This window comes from Eurosta solidaginis, chromosome 3 (genome assembly GCF_040869045.1).
Source record: "Eurosta solidaginis isolate ZX-2024a chromosome 3, ASM4086904v1, whole genome shotgun sequence".
In the NCBI taxonomy this organism is placed as follows: domain Eukaryota; kingdom Metazoa; phylum Arthropoda; class Insecta; order Diptera; family Tephritidae; genus Eurosta; species Eurosta solidaginis.
Window position 1 is genome coordinate 171,427,082 of NC_090321.1, and position 16,662 is coordinate 171,443,743.

Below are 16,662 nucleotides of genomic sequence, written 5' to 3' on the forward strand. Positions count from 1 at the left end.
ATTTTGAAATAAAGCACGTTAAGAGTTTCCCTGCCATAGATAGATCGAAAATTTATTGAGGGTTGCACTGCGACCATTGGTCTGTTGTGCCCTTATCAGATTGCGTCGCATTCCAGTAGGATATGTTCTGCAGGCTCTGCAGATCGATCACAAAATATACATGAATACAAAATTATGTTTTTATTTAGTTGAACGGCGATAGAAGCTGGGATATTTTTCAGAAAATGAATGAAAATTCAAGAATTTATGGACAACTAGAAAAACTTCAGTTTTTTAATTATTTGTTGCCGTTGCGTTGCTTATGGATTGGAAACATAATAATTAAAGCGCATCTGTTCAAAGTAAGATGTAGATGCAACGCAAGCGCCAAAACAACGCAAACGTCGCCTTAAAGGTCATTTTTAATTTTTTATTTCACTTAATAATTTCAATATTATATATGTACATACAATAATATAAGTCAAGGATGCACCTTAACGTTAAGCTAATCGTTTATCAAAAAATTTCCACCGTTTCCGTTGAAACACTTCGAAATATTATCGATAAAGAAATTATCAAGATAAATTGTATCACGTTTTAACCGAAACGAAAAGTTTTCGTTAACGTTAAAAACGTTGCCAAAACGTGATACTTTATGTCTGAATTGTGCTGGCAATGCTATAGCCATGGTGAAGCCGTAAGGCGGTAACAGCGAGCGGACATACATACAAACTCTATGCAATTTGTTTGTGTAATTCGTTGGTGGTAATGTTAAAAATACTCCGAGAAATGTTCGTACTGTCAAAATTCATAAGAAAAGTTGCAATCAGCTTGGCTAATGCTTTCACCTTTAATGACTCCGCCATCAAAATGGATAATATAGCATTGCCAGCATAGTTTGAAATTAATAATCAACATAAACGATTTGATTTCGTTTTGATATGGCAGAAAACGAAACAAAATCATTTCGTTAATTTGACGTTCTTAACGTTAATAAACGAAACGAAATGGCTTTGTTTCGTTTATTAACGTTAATTATCGTAACGAAATGATAAATGCCTGATATATGTATATACAAACATAAATTCTTAATTTCATATATTCATTAAAGGAAGTATGGCTGCAATTCCAACGAGTTCTTGGACAACTCAAGGAGCGGTTTAAAGCAGCCATTCGCTGCCATGTACAAACGTTTTTCAAAATTATTTGAAACCTTCAAAGTTAAAATACATTGACAAATAGTTATTTCGTGTTTTTTGTAAACATTTACAATTCGCTTTCAGAATTCAATTATTTATATACTTTTGTATATACCAGTACCAGGTGCAGGTGGTTGCTAAAGAAAATAATACAAAAATAATCATCAGCAATATTTGAAATATATTAGTTGTATCAGCATACATTATAACCAGGACGTGCGGGTATTGGGGGTTGACCCGGCATGGGTGGCTGACTGGGCATTGGCGCCTGTCCAGGTTGTGTTGATGGCATCATTTGACCCATGTAACCACCTGGTTGTTGTAGAGGATACCCTTGCTGTTGAGTAAAATAACAAAATTAATTAGACAGTAAATTACTTAAAAATATATGTTTATGTATACTGCTTGTTTTGGAGATCAAAACTATATCCGCGCAAAAGACTTATGTTCACAATTTTTTTTGTGGGTATCCGAAATGGTAATAGTCTAGTTAAGGGGTCGACTGCTAATACGCTACCAAAAATATCGAGAGAGTTGTCAAACGATGCGTCTTGACATCAGTATTAAAATCCGAAGGCGGAAAATATATATTTTAACTCGTTCAAAAGATATTAACGAAAAACCGAAAAAAGACCCGCGGGTACCTCCGAAACCGGGGGTGGGAACCATAGTATTTTTGCGCAGAACAAAAAATAACCCTGGGCTACGCCATGCCAAGTCCGGGTGTGTGGTATAACCGTGGCTACCACCACGGTGATGCACACTTTTTTTTGTGGGTACAAACAACGACAACATGAAAATCGTCAACTTCAACTACAAATATCTCCGGACATAGGTAAAATTTTTGTTTTCCGCCTTCGGATTATTGTTCTCGAGATTAATACGCGTCTTTTGACACCTCTCTCGATATTTTTGGTAGCGTATTAGCAGTCGACCCCTCAACTAGACTTTTACCCACCAAATTTCAACAACCACATGAAAATCGCCAACTTCAACTGCAAATATCTCCGGACAGAGATACAAATTTTATTTTCCGCCTTCGGATAATTGTTGTCGAGATTCATACGCGTCTTTTGACACCTTTTTCGATATTTTATGACACGTATTAGCAGTCGACCCCTCAACTAGATTTTTACCCACAAGGCTTCCGAACACGATTGATAAAAGTGCACATCACGCCCTATATCCCGACTTTCCACATCACGTACTTCGACATTAAGATATAAGGCAAAGTATTTTTGAATAAAATCATCTTGACCACCACAATTCCACAAATTTTACATAAATAATTAATTTTTTACAAAAATTACACCTAATAATTCTAGTTATTGTTTACGAATTTAGAAACAATGAGAATGGCAAATACGAACGATTATGAAATATAATGTCAAAACGTATATGCACATGGTTGTATTTCAATGCACGAAAATGCTTTAAAAACGCATGAAATTGTTAAATTAAAGTTGAAAAAAAAATGATAAAAAATTTAATATAAATAAAAATCATCTTTTAAAAACCACAAATATGCCTTATATATTCTATATATACATCAATTGGTAAGGTTTATCTCCCTTTAAAATTTAAGCTAAATAATCTAAAGTTTTTTTTTGAAACCGAGTCGAGAACTGTGCGTGTGAATGTGCGAATTTCACCGATCATCTGTTAGTTGCGCTACTTGGTAAAATTTACAATGAGCTGCAAGCTCCATTGAAATATTCATATCAGTATCTATGTTACTATTTTAAACTAATCCTTTTCGCACATATATTCCCTTACTCACCATACGACAACTATGGTGAGTAGAGTAAATACTTCATAACTCTCATTACTAGTGAAGTTAGCCATGAAAATACATATGTATAACAGTACTTGAGTATAAATACTGAAATACTGAATACTAGAAAGTCTCATGTTGTGAGGAGAAAAAAAAGCTCAAGGTGCGCTCCGCAAACTTACGTACTTTTGTAAGTATGCATTTTGCCCAGAACCAGTTGGTATGATGGCTAAGACAAAAAACCAAACAACATCGCTCCAACTATGAGCTCAATGCTGGCTAAATGTGGCAACACCAGTTTCAGTCGAGATTTTGATAGCGACAGTGGAGGGTGCTCTCCATACGAACAACAAGTGGACGCGCGTGAAAACGAGTCTGATAATTTACAAATTGAGGTGTTGTTGTAAATATATTAAATAAAAGAATTTCTGTGCAGTCAACTTGAAGGTGCAATTGAAATCTTATTTTAAATTGTAACTAAATAAGAAATTCTGCAGTGAGTCATAAAAAAGAAGTAGAAATTGCATTTGCAAACAATTATTGAAGGGAAAGAAAAGTAGAAATACTTAAGTGAATTTTATAAAAAAAGAATTTCTACAAAAAATAAAATAACAAAATGTATACATGCGTACAATAGCTATTAACTACATATTTTGCAACTAAACAGCACCGTTAGTTGCCTTTAGCACTTTAGATAAAATTGTTGCATTCCGCACTGGAGCTTGCAAAAACAACTTTGGTGACATTGAGACCAAACGGCCATTGCAAGTCCGTACACTTTCAGAGACACATACATGCATGCATGCATACAAACATATACATACGGACATTAAGAAATCTTGCGGCAGGAAATAGGTGTATATCATACACACACACACATGCAAACATACCTGCCCATATACACATACACACACATTCGTATAAAAAAGTGCAGCACAAAAGAAAATATTGCGTGAGTGAGTGAGCGAATAATCTCGTTTATGGCCGGCAGTGAAATTTAATTCGCAAGTGACAATGCAACTTAAACAACAATAACAACAACAACAACTGTAAAACATACTAAGTTGGCTAGAGAAAATAAATATTGGCAGTTAAACCGGTAAACAAGCGGCATATGAGGAAATCAATAAAGCAAGAATTTTGTTACATTTAAAAAAGCAGCTGAAATAAAAAAGTTTGAAACATAAATATTAAAAAAAAAGTGCAAATTCAAATTGTGTACCAATTTCCGCAAATTTAGTCAACTTTTCGAATTCAACAGGTAAAAAAGGTGATAAATAAATAAACCGAATTTCATGGATAAATTTTAAAACCAGATCAACGAACCAGAAAAACAACACAAACAAACGCCCACAAAGCTATTCACTTCACAGCGAAATTTGAGATTGTTTAAACACTGTTTTTGTTAATTTTGCGTTAATTTTATAAGCAGAAATATAACCATTTGCAAGCATACATATTTATATCAACATATGTATGTATCTATAAATAAATCAATTCCCAAGTTTTTCAGCCACGCTACGCTGCAAATGCTTGCCCACAAGCACTCCTAACATTTAACGGTACTTAACATATGAGACTTCAAAATATGCAAATGAATAGCGTAAATTAACATAAAACGTTGTGCTGGGAATATAAAAAAAAAAGTTTTAATAACAACAACAAAAGAAGCTCTAAAATTATTTGTTCTAAAATTTTGATAAACCGAAATTTGCAACAAAAAAATTAACACTTGTTTTTACAAGAAATTGCCATTTACTAGCCAGCTTTTCAAAGCGCTTAGTTTTTGTTTAAAGAAATTTTAAGTGAAACTTGCAAAAAAAATGTGTTTGCATATTTAATCAATGAAATCTCTCAAAACAATAAATAAAAGCGAAATCGAATATAATTAGCTCAAAAACAAATTTTATGTTTATTGACTCGTTAACTAAGGTGAGTAAAATTTTTGGATTTCTGTATATTTGTAATATGTGATCCGGCCTATGAAAAGGTGGCTTATGACTCAGAAAAGAAATTACGAGAAACAGCTCTTAGAGATAAGCAATGCATTTCTTCAGTTTCTTAGTAGTTTTCTTTTTTTTTGAGTCATAAGCCACCTTTTCATAGGCCAGGTCACATATGTTTAAAGGATTGGTTAGGTTTGCAAACTGAAGCTTAGACCGCGTGAATACCTCCGAAGAGATTTTAGTCCAATCATCTCTTCCAGTTTGCGTCGTGCTCCTTTTTGCGTTCTCCTACAAATTGGCGGGATGGGACCTACTTTTTTTATGCCGACTCCGAACGGCATATGCAAAGCAGATAAGTTTTCACTGAGAAGCTTTTCATTGCAGAAATACACTCGGAGCGCTTGACAAACACTGCCGAGGGGCGACCCCGCTTAGAAAAATTTTCTTCTAATTGAAAAAAAATTGTTTCTAAAATTTTTATGTGGATTTGCCCGGGCGAGAATCCAGGATCTTTAGTGTGGTCTTTATCAAAACTCAGGCAAAATAGAGTCAGGCAGAGGTCAAACTTCCTTTACTAGGAAATGCAAGTACATTTGTAGGTGTTATATAAGTTAGACACTCACATACCATGAAAGAGTGTTGAAACTAATCGGGATTATGGGGAGATGAGTGTTATATATGTATGTAGCCAAGTTCACAGCTCAATGTAAGAGATGTAACGGGTCCTTAACGGTGGAAGACGGTGCAAGGGCAAAATTTGCCGTTAGAAAGGACTGGCCGCTGAGCAGATGACTGATGTTCATTAACGGTCGGTGGAAATAGGTGATGCTTAAAACTTCATGGTCGGATGGTGAATCGTGAATGGAGCATTATGGAGGGACGACCGTTGAAATAGGTGCATTGCCTGTACTTGATTGATAGTCAATCGTCTTAAAGTTCAGGTGTGAAATATCTAAGCCAACAGGGACCACGGGTGGTCTCCACTACCTTCTTTTGTTTAACATCTACATGTCCTACCTCTCTTCCCACCTGAAGGAGTCTCACGATCGGCCATACGCACATGTGCTATGCGTTTCCGGACCACGGCTGGGCTCTAATCCCTTCTTCCGCTTAACTTCTACGTATCCTAGCTCTCTTCTCACCAGAAAGAGTCTCACACTGGCCATACGCTCATGTGTTATGCGTCTCCAGCATGATATCCGAACGTAAAAAGGAAGCTGGAGGAAGCTGCAGGCGGAATATTAAACCCTGCTCAGAACTGTCACGGGATGTCTCCTAACCTTGCACCTGACCATCATTTACATACTTTCATAAGAGCCAGCAGGCATGAATTCCATGTCACTATGGAATTACGGCTACCTTTTTTTAAACGTTTAGACCAGTTTTATTAAAGCGCTCCATTAGTTTCATGACCGTCACTGTTAGCTTTGCTGAAGGCTCCTCTACAAGATGTACTAATATTATGTTCGTAGGACGATCTCTATGGGTTCCGATTGTGCGAACGTTCCTTATGATCCTTATAATGTGTTGGTTGTTGGTGCCTCTCCAAATATAGGAGTAAGACCCGGTAGATGTCGTCCTCTCATGCATATTTATATTTCCCAATGAATTCCCCATATGAAGGCATTTAAATCATTGTGTGAGTGTAGAAGTTGATCAATTTGAGGAAAGAAGGATGTTGGCAGAGAGTTTGTGCTTTTGTCTCCGGTCCTCGAGTAAATGCCGCCAGGAAGTTTTCGCGACTGTTTTTTTCTCCGTGTTCCTAAGATAGTTTTTTGTGAGGCCTTGTTGCATACGCAGTAGATGCCTTACCTTCACAAAAGGTGCTAAGCGGTTTATTTTACGCTGTTCGAAGCGCTGTATATAAATACTAGATACTGGATATCAACGGGCATTTAGCCTAGGATACCTAAGTACAAACTTTCAAGCGAATCGACTTTAAAATAGTTTTTTTCATAGACCGGTAACAGGCTAGCGTCCCGAAAAAAATATTCATCATCATCATTAATTGGCGCTTAGTCGCCTAAGCGATTGTGGCCGTTTCGTAACAAGCCACACCAGCTATTCCTGTTTAGCGACAACTGACGTCAGTTGGGAGCACCAAGCGAGGTCAAGTCTTTCTCCACCTGCCTCTTCCAGCTCAGTGGAGGGTTTTCCCTTTATTTGCTTCCAAACTGTGGGGTCGACTGAAATACATTCTTGGACGGATCGTCTTCGTCCATTCGCATAACATGACCTAGCCAGTGAAGCTTTTCGGTTTTTATTCGCTGCACTATCGTCATAGCTGCGAAAAGCTCATTCAGCTCATCATTATACCTCCTTCGATACTTGCCGTCGGCATCATGGACACGACCACAAATCTTCCGGAGAACTTTCTCTCGAACACTTCAAGAGCCACCTCATCTTCTCTGGACACAATCCGATTCGGAACCATACATCAGGACAGGTGTGATGAGCGACTTGTAGAGCATGATTTTTGTTCGTTGAGAGAGGACTTCACCTTTCAATTGCCTACTAAGTCCAATGTAGCACTTGTTGGCAAGAGTTATTCAACATTTGATATCCCGAAAAAAATATTTTCCTACAAAATCAAGGAATAAGATATGAATTTTCTAGCAAATCAGACAAAAAGTTTCGCAGTAGATCCGTGAAAATATGTATTGGACATACCATGTACGGGAGTGCCCGAAAGTTCTCAAACAAAAACTCCGCAACTTAAAAAATCTTCAACAAATAAATCGGACTAACTCAATCCGATTTATATGATTTTGATAGGATGAAGACGAAACACATGCATAATACTCGAAAATAGGACGTACCATCAACGTATAATGGATATTGGTGAAATAAGAGCCATCAAACTCTTCAGCCTCCTTGCTTGATAGATTCTAGTACTTATAGTGTTTGAGATATGTATGGTAAAACTTAAGTTTAGATGATCAATTACAACCGATATCCGTTCCAAAGGGCTGCTGTGAAGTATATAAGATGTCAGGACCGGCTCGACTCGGTGAAATGTCATTTGCTTGAATTGAGAGCAATTCAAAAAAAGTTAATTTGTTTTACACCAACTTTGAAATGAGTCCAGATCGGGCTGAAGCAGATCAAAATGGGACGAGTTTGACGGAAGGCATGTATAACAAAGTTGTACCTCATGAGAGTACTTAAAAGCTCTAGAGTGTAAGTTAGCCTGTGGTAGGTTATAAATAAAAAGGGTAAAAACCAAATAGCTGCCCTGGGCACGCCAGAAGTAACATCAATAGACTTTCAAAGTTTGTTTTGAAGAAAACTCGTTGTTTCTTATTTTCATGATAACTTGAAATTCATATAAATAAAGGGTTAGGAAAATCCAGTAGATCAAGTTTATGAACTAAGAACAATTTAAAAACCATTCATAACAAAAGGCGTGCACTCAAGCAAGTTGGCAGTTGTTGATCTCCGACGCACAAAACCATGTTGGCAAGGTGATATTAAAAAACTACACAAATATTAAAGCTGGAATGTAATTATCTGTTCAAAGGTTTTACACATTGCCGGTTTAGCCCCTGTTGCTCTCAATATTAGACCTACTACCTATTTATCCAAATAGATGGGACTGCTGCCGATTCTAGAGACAGTTTTATAATTTGAAGATAGGCACGGATAAGCTTACAGAACAGTACTTAATTACACAACTACAACCACCATCTGAGCCTGGTGAAGATATCGGTTTCGGTATATCTAATCTAATATCTAATATCTAATCTAATCTAATATCTAATATCTAATATCTAATATCTAATCTAATATATATTATAAATGGCAAAGTTTGGATGTTTGGATGTTTAGATGTTTGGATGTTTGGATGTTTGGATGTTTGTCCAGACGTTTGTCTTTGTGACTCAATCACGCAAGAACGGCTGGATGGATTTGTATGAAATTTGGCATGCATATAGCCAATAGTCTAGAAGGATCTACTAGCTATATATTTTTCAAAAGGGGCGTGGTCTCCGCCCCCTAGGAACAGTTATAATTTAATTATTATATTTTTTTGTCTTTGCGACTGAATCACGCCAGAACGGCTTCACGGATTTTGATGAAATTTGGGACAGAGATAATAGGCTACTGGCGAAATTTTTTTCGAACATGGAAAGGGGGAAGGGGGTCCCACGACCCCTTCGAATAATTACTTTTTAACAATTTTTACACATTATAACTTTACGTATACTGACCTTCACCAATATTACAAACTCAATGGGTGAAATAAGTCGAGGGCTTACAAAGTGAGCAGTGATACACCCCCCCCCCCCCCCCTTTCCCCTCTCGTGCAAAATCTATAAATTGTTATAAATCAATGTAAATTTTGTCCTAAAATCAATAATTTTTGGTATCTGGCTCATACAGATCGAGATCTAAACAATTTTGGAAAAACGATCAGTGGTACTCTCCTCCTCCCGCCATCCGCCCTCCATCAATTGCTTTTATTAGCACGCTTTTATTAGCTTTACCTGTATGTTTCTTTGTAACTCTTCATTCGCTCCAACGCGCCTGTTGCCTTATTAACATGGTTTTATAATTATCTTCATCCTATTTGTAATCCCGTTTGGGTCATCTCGAGACCCTTCAGGGATCATTTCTGGATGGTTTTCGGGATCCGTCCGCGATCCCGCCGGGGTCATTTCTGGACTTTTTCGGGAATATTCCGGGATTATTTTGGGACCCTTCCGGGTTCATTTGTGTATAGTTTTCGGGATCCGTCCGGGATTCCGTCGGGATTATTTTGGGACATTTTCGGGACTATTCCGGGATCATTTCGGGACTATTTCGCGATCATTTGGGGACCCTTCCGGCATCATTTCTGGACGGTTTTCGGGATCCGTCCGGGATCCCGTCGGGGTCATTTCGGAACTTTTTCTCGACTAAGACGGGATCATTTGGGGAGCCTTTCGGCATCATTTCTGGATGGTTTTCGGGATCCGTCCGGGTCTCGTCGGGGTCATTTCTGGACTTTTTCTCGACTGATACGGGATCATTTGAGGACCCTTTCGGCATCATTTCTGGATGGTTTTCGGGTTCCGTCCGGATCCCGTCAGGGTCATTTCGGGGCCCTTTCTCGACTAATACGGGATCATTTGGGGACCCTTTCGGCATCATTTCTAAACGGTTTTCGGGATCCGTCCGGGATCCCGTCAGGGTCATTTCGGGACTTTTTCTCGACTAATACGGGATCATTTGGGGACCTTTTCGGCATCATTTCTGTGTGGTTTTCGGGATCCGTTCGGGATCCCTTCAGGGTCATTTTGGGACTTTTTCTCGACTAATACGGGTTCCTTTGAGGTACCTTGCGGCATCATTTCTAGATGATTTTCGGGATCCGTCAGGGATCCCGTCGGGGTCCGTCAGGGATCCCGTCGGGGTCATTTCTGGACTTTTTCTCGAATAATACGGGATCATTTGGGGTAGCTTCCGGCATCATTGCTAGATGGTTTTAGGGATCCGTCCGGGATCCCGTCTTGGTCATTTCGGGACTTTTTCTCGACTAATACGGGATCATTTGGGGACGCTTTCGGCATCATTTCTGGATGGTTTTCGGGATCCGTCCGGGATCACGTCGGGGTCATTTCGGGACTCGATCACGCAAGAACTGCTGGACGGATTTGTATGAAATTTGGCATGCATATAGCCAATAGTCTAGAAGGATCTACTAGCTATATATTTTTCAAAAGGGGCGTGGTCTCCGCCCCCTAGGAACAGTTATAATTTAATTATTATATTTTTTTGTCTTTGCACTGAATCACGCCAGAACGGCTTCATGGATTTTGATGAAATTTGGGACAGAGATAATAGGCTACTGGCGAAATTTTTTTCGAACATGGAAAGGGGGAAGGGGGTCCCACGACCCCTTCGAATAATTACTTTTTAACAATTTTTACACATTATAACTTTACGTATACTGACCTTCACCAATATTACAAACTCAATGGGTGAAATAAGTCGAGGGCTTACAAAGTGAGCAGTGATACACCCCCCCCCCCCCCCTTTCCCCTCTCGTGCAAAATCTATAAATTGTTATAAATCAATGTAAATTTTGTCCTAAAATCAATAATTTTTGGTATCTGGCTCATACAGATCGAGATCTAAACAATTTTGGAAAAACGATCAGTGGTACTCTCCTCCTCCCGCCATCCGCCCTCCATCAATTGCTTTTATTAGCACGCTTTTATTAGCTTTACCTGTATGTTTCTTTGTAACTCTTCATTCGCTCCAACGCGCCTGTTGCCTTATTAACATGGTTTTATAATTATCTTCACCCTATTTGTAATCCCGTTTGGGTCATCTCGAGACCCTTCAGGGATCATTTCTGGATGATTTTCGGGATCCGTCCGCGATCCCGCCGGGGTCATTTCTGGACTTTTTCGGGACTATTCCGGGATTATTTTGGGACCCTTCCGGGATCATTTGTGTATAATTTTCGGGATCCGTCCGGGATTCCGTCGGGATTATTTTGGGACATTTTCGGGACTATTCCGGGATCATTTCGGGACTATTTCGCGATCATTTGGGGACCCTTCCGGCATCAATTCTGGACGGTTTTCGGGATCCGTCCGGGATCCCGTCGGGGTCATTTCGGAACTTTTTCTCGACTAAGACGGGATAATTTAGGGAGCCTTTCGGCATCATTTCTGGATGGTTTTCGGGATCCGTCCGGGTCCCGTCGGGGTCATTTCTGGACTTTTTCTCGACTGATACGGGATCATTTGAGGACCCTTTCGGCATCATTTCTGGATGGTTTTCGGGTTCCGTTCGGATCCCGTCAGGGTCATTTCGGGGCCCTTTCTCGACTAATACGGGATCATTTGGGGACCCTTTTGGCATCATTTCTAAATGGTTTTCGGGATCCGTCCGGGATCCCGTCAGGGTCATTTCGGGACTTTTTCTCGACTAATGCGGGATCATTTGGGGACCTTTTCGGCATCATTTCTGTGTGGTTTTCGGGATCCGTTCGGGATCCCTTCAGGGTCATTTTGGGACTTTTTCTCGACCAATACGGGTTCCTTTGAGGTACCTTGCGGCATCATTTCTAGATGGTTTTCGGGATCCATCAGGGATCCCGTCGGGGTCATTTCTGGACTTTTTCTCGACTAATACGGGATCATTTGGGGTAGCTTCCGGCATCATTGCTAGATGGTTTTAGGGATCCGTCCGGGATCCCGTCTTGGTCATTTCGGGACTTTTTCTCGACTAATACGGGATCATTTGGGGACGCTTTCGGCATCATTTCTGGATGGTTTTCGGGATCCGTCCGGGATCCCGTCGGGGTCATTTCGGGACTATTTCGGGATCATTTGGGGTACCTTCCGGCATCATTTCTAGATGGTTTTCGGGATTCCTCCGGGATCCCGTCGGGGTCATTTCGGGACTTTTTCTCGACTAATACGGGATCATTTGGGGACGCTTTCGGCATCATTTCTGGATGGTTTTCGGGATCCGTCCGGGATCCCGTCTTGGTCATTTCGGGACTTTTTCTCGACTTATACGGGATCATTTGGGGACCTTTTCGGCATCATTTCTGTATGGTTTTCGGGATCCGTTCGGGATCCCTTCAGGGTAATTTTGGGACTTTTTCTCGACTAATACGGGTTCATTTGAGGTACCTTCCGGCATCATTGCTAGATGGTTTTCGGGATCCGTCCAGGATCCAATCAGGGTCATTTCGGGACTATTTTGGGATCATTTGGGTTACCTTCCGGCACCATTTCTATATGATTTTGAGGATACGTCCGGGATCCCGTCGGGGTTATTTCGATACTTTTTCTCGACTAATACGGGATCATTTGGCGACCCTTTCGGCATCATATCTGGATGATTTTCGGGATCCGTCCGGGAACCCGTTGGGGTCATTTCGGGACTTTTTCTCGGCTAATACGGGATCATTTGGGGACGCTTTCGGCATCATTTCTGGATGGTTTTCGGGATCCGTCCGGGATCCCGTCTTGGTCATTTCGGGACTTTTTCTCGACTTATACGGGATCATTTGGGGACCCTTTCGGCATCATATCTGGATGCTTTTCGGGATCCGTCCGGGAACCAGTCGGGTTCATTTCGGGACGTTTTCTCGACTAATACGGTATCATTTGGGGACGCTTTCGGCATCATTTCTGTATGGTTTTCGGGATCCGTCCGGGATCCCGTCGGGGTCATTTCGGGACTATTTCGGGATCATTTGGGGTACCTTCCGGCATCATTTCTAGATGGTTTTCGGAATCCGTGCGGGATCCCGTCAGGTTCATTACGGAACTATTTCGGGATCCTTTGGGGTACCTTCCGGCATCATTTCTATATGGTTTTGAGGATCCGTCCGGGATTCCGTCGGGGTCATTTCGGGAATTTTTCTCGACGAATACGGGATCATTTGGGACGCTTTCGGCATCATTTCTGGATGATTTTCGGGATCCGTCCGGTATCCCGTCGGGGTCATTTCGGGACTATTTCGGGATCATTTGGGGTACCTTCCGGCATCATTTCTAGATGGTTTTCGGGATCATTTGAGGTACCTTCCGGCACCATTTCTAGATGGATTTAGGGATCCATCCGGGATCCCGTCAGGGTCATTTCGGGACTATTTCGGGATACCTTCCGGCATCATTTCTGGATAGTTTTCGGGATCCATCCGGGATCCCGACGGGGTCAATTCAGGACTTTTTCTTGACTAATACGGGATGATTTGGGGACCTTTTCGGCATTATTTCTGGGTGCTTTTCGGGATCCGTCAGGAATCCCGTCTGGGTAATTTCGGGACTTTTTCGGGACTAATACGGGATAATTAGGGGAGCCTTTCGGCATCATTTCTGGATGGTTTTCGGGATCCGTACGGGATCCTGCCAGGGTCATTTCGGGACTATTTCTGGATCATTTGGGGTACCTTCCGGCATCTTTCTATATGATTTTGAGGATCCGTCCGGCATCCCGTCGGGGTTATTTCGGGACTTTTTATCGACTGGTATCGGATCATTAGGGGACCCTTTCGGCATAATTTCTGGATGGTTTTCGGGATCCGTCCGGGATCCCTTCCGGGTCATTTCGGAACTTTTTTGGGACTATTTGGGGATCATTTGTGGTATTTTCCGGCATCATTTCTGTATGGTATTCGGGATCATTTGGGGTCCCTTCCGGCATAATATATATAGGGGATCTTTTGAGGACATTCCGGCATCATTTCTGGATAGTTTTTGGGATCCGTGAGGGATCCCGTCGGGGTAATTTCTGGACTTTTCAGATATTGTTTCGGGATTATTTTGGGTTTCCAAGATCATTTCTGGATGGATTTCGAGATCTGTCCGGGATCCCGTCAGGGTCATTTAGGAGTCCGTTCGAGATCCCGTCAGGGTCATTTCGGGACTATTAGGGGATCATTTGAGGACCTTTCCGGCATCATTTCTGGATAGTTTTCGGAATCCGTCTGGGATCCCGTTGGGGTCATTTCACGACTTTTTCGGGACTAATACGGGATCATTTTGGGACCCTTCCGGAATCATTTCTGTATGGTTTTCGCGATCCGTCGTGGATCCCCTAAGGACCCTTCCTGGATATTTTCTGGATGGTTTTTGAGAACCGTCCGGGAGCCCGTCAGGGTCATTTCGGAACTTTTTCGCGACTATTTCGGGATCATTTTGGTACCCTTCAGGCATAATTTCTTTGTGGTTCTCTGGATAAGTCTAGAATCGTGTCGTTGTCATTTCGGGTTTTTTGGGACTATTCCTGGAACTTTTGGAGACCCTTCCGTGGCATTTCTAAATGGTTTTCGGGATCTGTCCGCGATAGCGTCGGGGTCATTTCGTGGATTTTTCTGGATAATTTCGGGATCATTTGGGGATCCTGTCAGGTTATCAGCTCATTTAGTTCTTTTTTTACTCAATTACAAAAATAAAATGTATTGGACAGAAACATCTTTTTAAACAGATAACTTGATAAGCAGGCTAACGTGAATATCCCATATATTTAATTTTCTCCTTGCGGACGGGGCCGCGGGTAAAGGCTAGTTTGTTATAAATAGAATCTATCTTCTTCTATAAATCTTATAAAATAAAGTCGCTAAATGCCATATATGCACATAACTTCACACAGAATGCTCCGATTTTAAAACGGTTTTTGCATTTGAAAGCTTAGCTACGTGAATTGGTGACGGTATATATTATAGGGGCGTGGCAAATTGCCAAAATGTAGTAAAAAATCACAATTTTTGTTTACACAGCTATAACTCATAAACGGATGGATGGATTTAAAAAATTCTACTTTTCAGTAAAACTTTGAGATATTTACCTTCGTTCTGCATCAAAAAAAATACTTGATTTCTTTCTTATATCAGCCAAATTGTTTAAACAAAAGTAACATTTTTACCAAAAAATTCGTGTGTGATTGTTCGGTGTCAACCGTGCGCGCTAATTGCTTTTGAGTGAGGCGATGCGACACATACGTACATATGTACATAGCATTCGCTGCGTTATCTGCAACATAAATGGTATCTATTGAAAAATAATCTTTCGTTAAAAATATTAAACATTTCCTTAATATTCTTAAACAAAAGTTGTATTTTTTGGTATTTTTGCATGTATCACTACATAGTATAAAACAAAGTCGCTTTTTCTGTCCCTATGTCACTTTGAATGCTTAAACCTGTAAAACTACGCAACGGATTTTCATGCGCTTTTTTTTAATAGACAGAGTGACTGAAGTTTGTAGATTGTATAATAACATCCATTAAATAGTGGAGCAATACTGTTATTTTTGAAGTTTCTAATGTGATGTATATATATAAACGAAAGTGGTATTAGTTACACTATTTGTAACTCAAGAACGGATGAACAGATTTGGCTGAAAATTGGTGGAGGGATAGCTTAGAACCAGGAGACAGACATAGGATACTTTTTATCCCGTTCTGGATAGGGTCTTGAGATCAAAACGTGGACCTGGGTAATCCTGGGATATGTTTGTACAATGTGGGCATCAAATGGAAGCTGTTTATGAGTACTTTGATACGGCGTATTTTTCGTACCCGTGGGTGACTAGGGTCTCGAGATATAGGCCAAAATGTGAACCCGGGTACTCCTAGAATGTGTTTATAGAATATGGATAACAAATGAAAGCTGTTGATGAGTGCTTTAGTACAGGGAAATTTTCATATCTATTTGTGACTAGGGTCTTGAGATATAGGCCAAAACGTGGATCAGGGTAACACTAGGATGTGTTTTTACATTATAGGTATCAAATTGAAGCTGTTGATGTGTGCTTTAGTACAGAGTAATTTATACCGCTGGTGACTAGGGTCTCGAGATATAGGCCAAAACGTGGACCCGGATACCCCTAGAATGTGTGTGTAATATGGATATCAAATGAAAGCTGTTGCTCAGAGCTTTAAAGTAATTTTCATTGTGATATTCGATTTAGTCGCATCAACCTGGCAAAACTGATAAATATGCATGCGAAGCCGAAACAAAGACATGAATTAATAATACCCACATACATATTTACATACGTCCTATTCGATTTGCCTGAAAGTTGGTATATAAATTTGCCTATATTAGTATCTACGATCCTACGGGCTGGGAATGAGATTAGGACTAGGATATGGACTGAGACTCGGAGTGGGACTGGAACTCGGAATGGGACTGGAACAAAATACATACCACCCTCTGGGACTGGCAATAAGGGATGAACAAGAATGGGAAAAACTTGAGAGAAGAGAAAACAGGGAAGGATAAGGGTACTGAGAAAGAGATATAGTGAG

General features: G+C 40.4%; 1 protein-coding gene and 1 long non-coding RNA gene across 3 annotated transcripts in view; one reads left to right on the forward strand and one right to left on the reverse strand.

Moving 5' to 3' along the window:
* Window positions 1-254: 254 nt before the first annotated feature.
* Window positions 255-2,771, reverse strand: LOC137246786 (uncharacterized). Its single transcript, XR_010951696.1, has 3 exons — window positions 2,137-2,771; window positions 1,381-1,515; window positions 255-1,315 (listed from the first exon to the last, which is right to left on the reverse strand). It is a non-coding gene; the product is annotated as an uncharacterized lncRNA (long non-coding RNA).
* Window positions 2,772-3,104: 333 nt separating this feature from the next.
* The window catches only part of sano (serrano), an 821,182-nt gene continuing 807,624 nt past the window's right edge, over window positions 3,105-16,662 (forward strand). Inside the window, exons 1-2 of one of the 2 annotated variants that reach the window (XM_067773881.1) lie at window positions 3,278-4,514; window positions 4,715-4,884. The gene's annotated coding sequence lies outside the window, so the exon portion shown is untranslated. Of the gene's footprint in view, window positions 3,143-3,277; window positions 4,515-4,714; window positions 4,885-16,662 lie in introns of those variants that run through there. The other variant, XM_067773883.1, reaches the window with a different exon arrangement.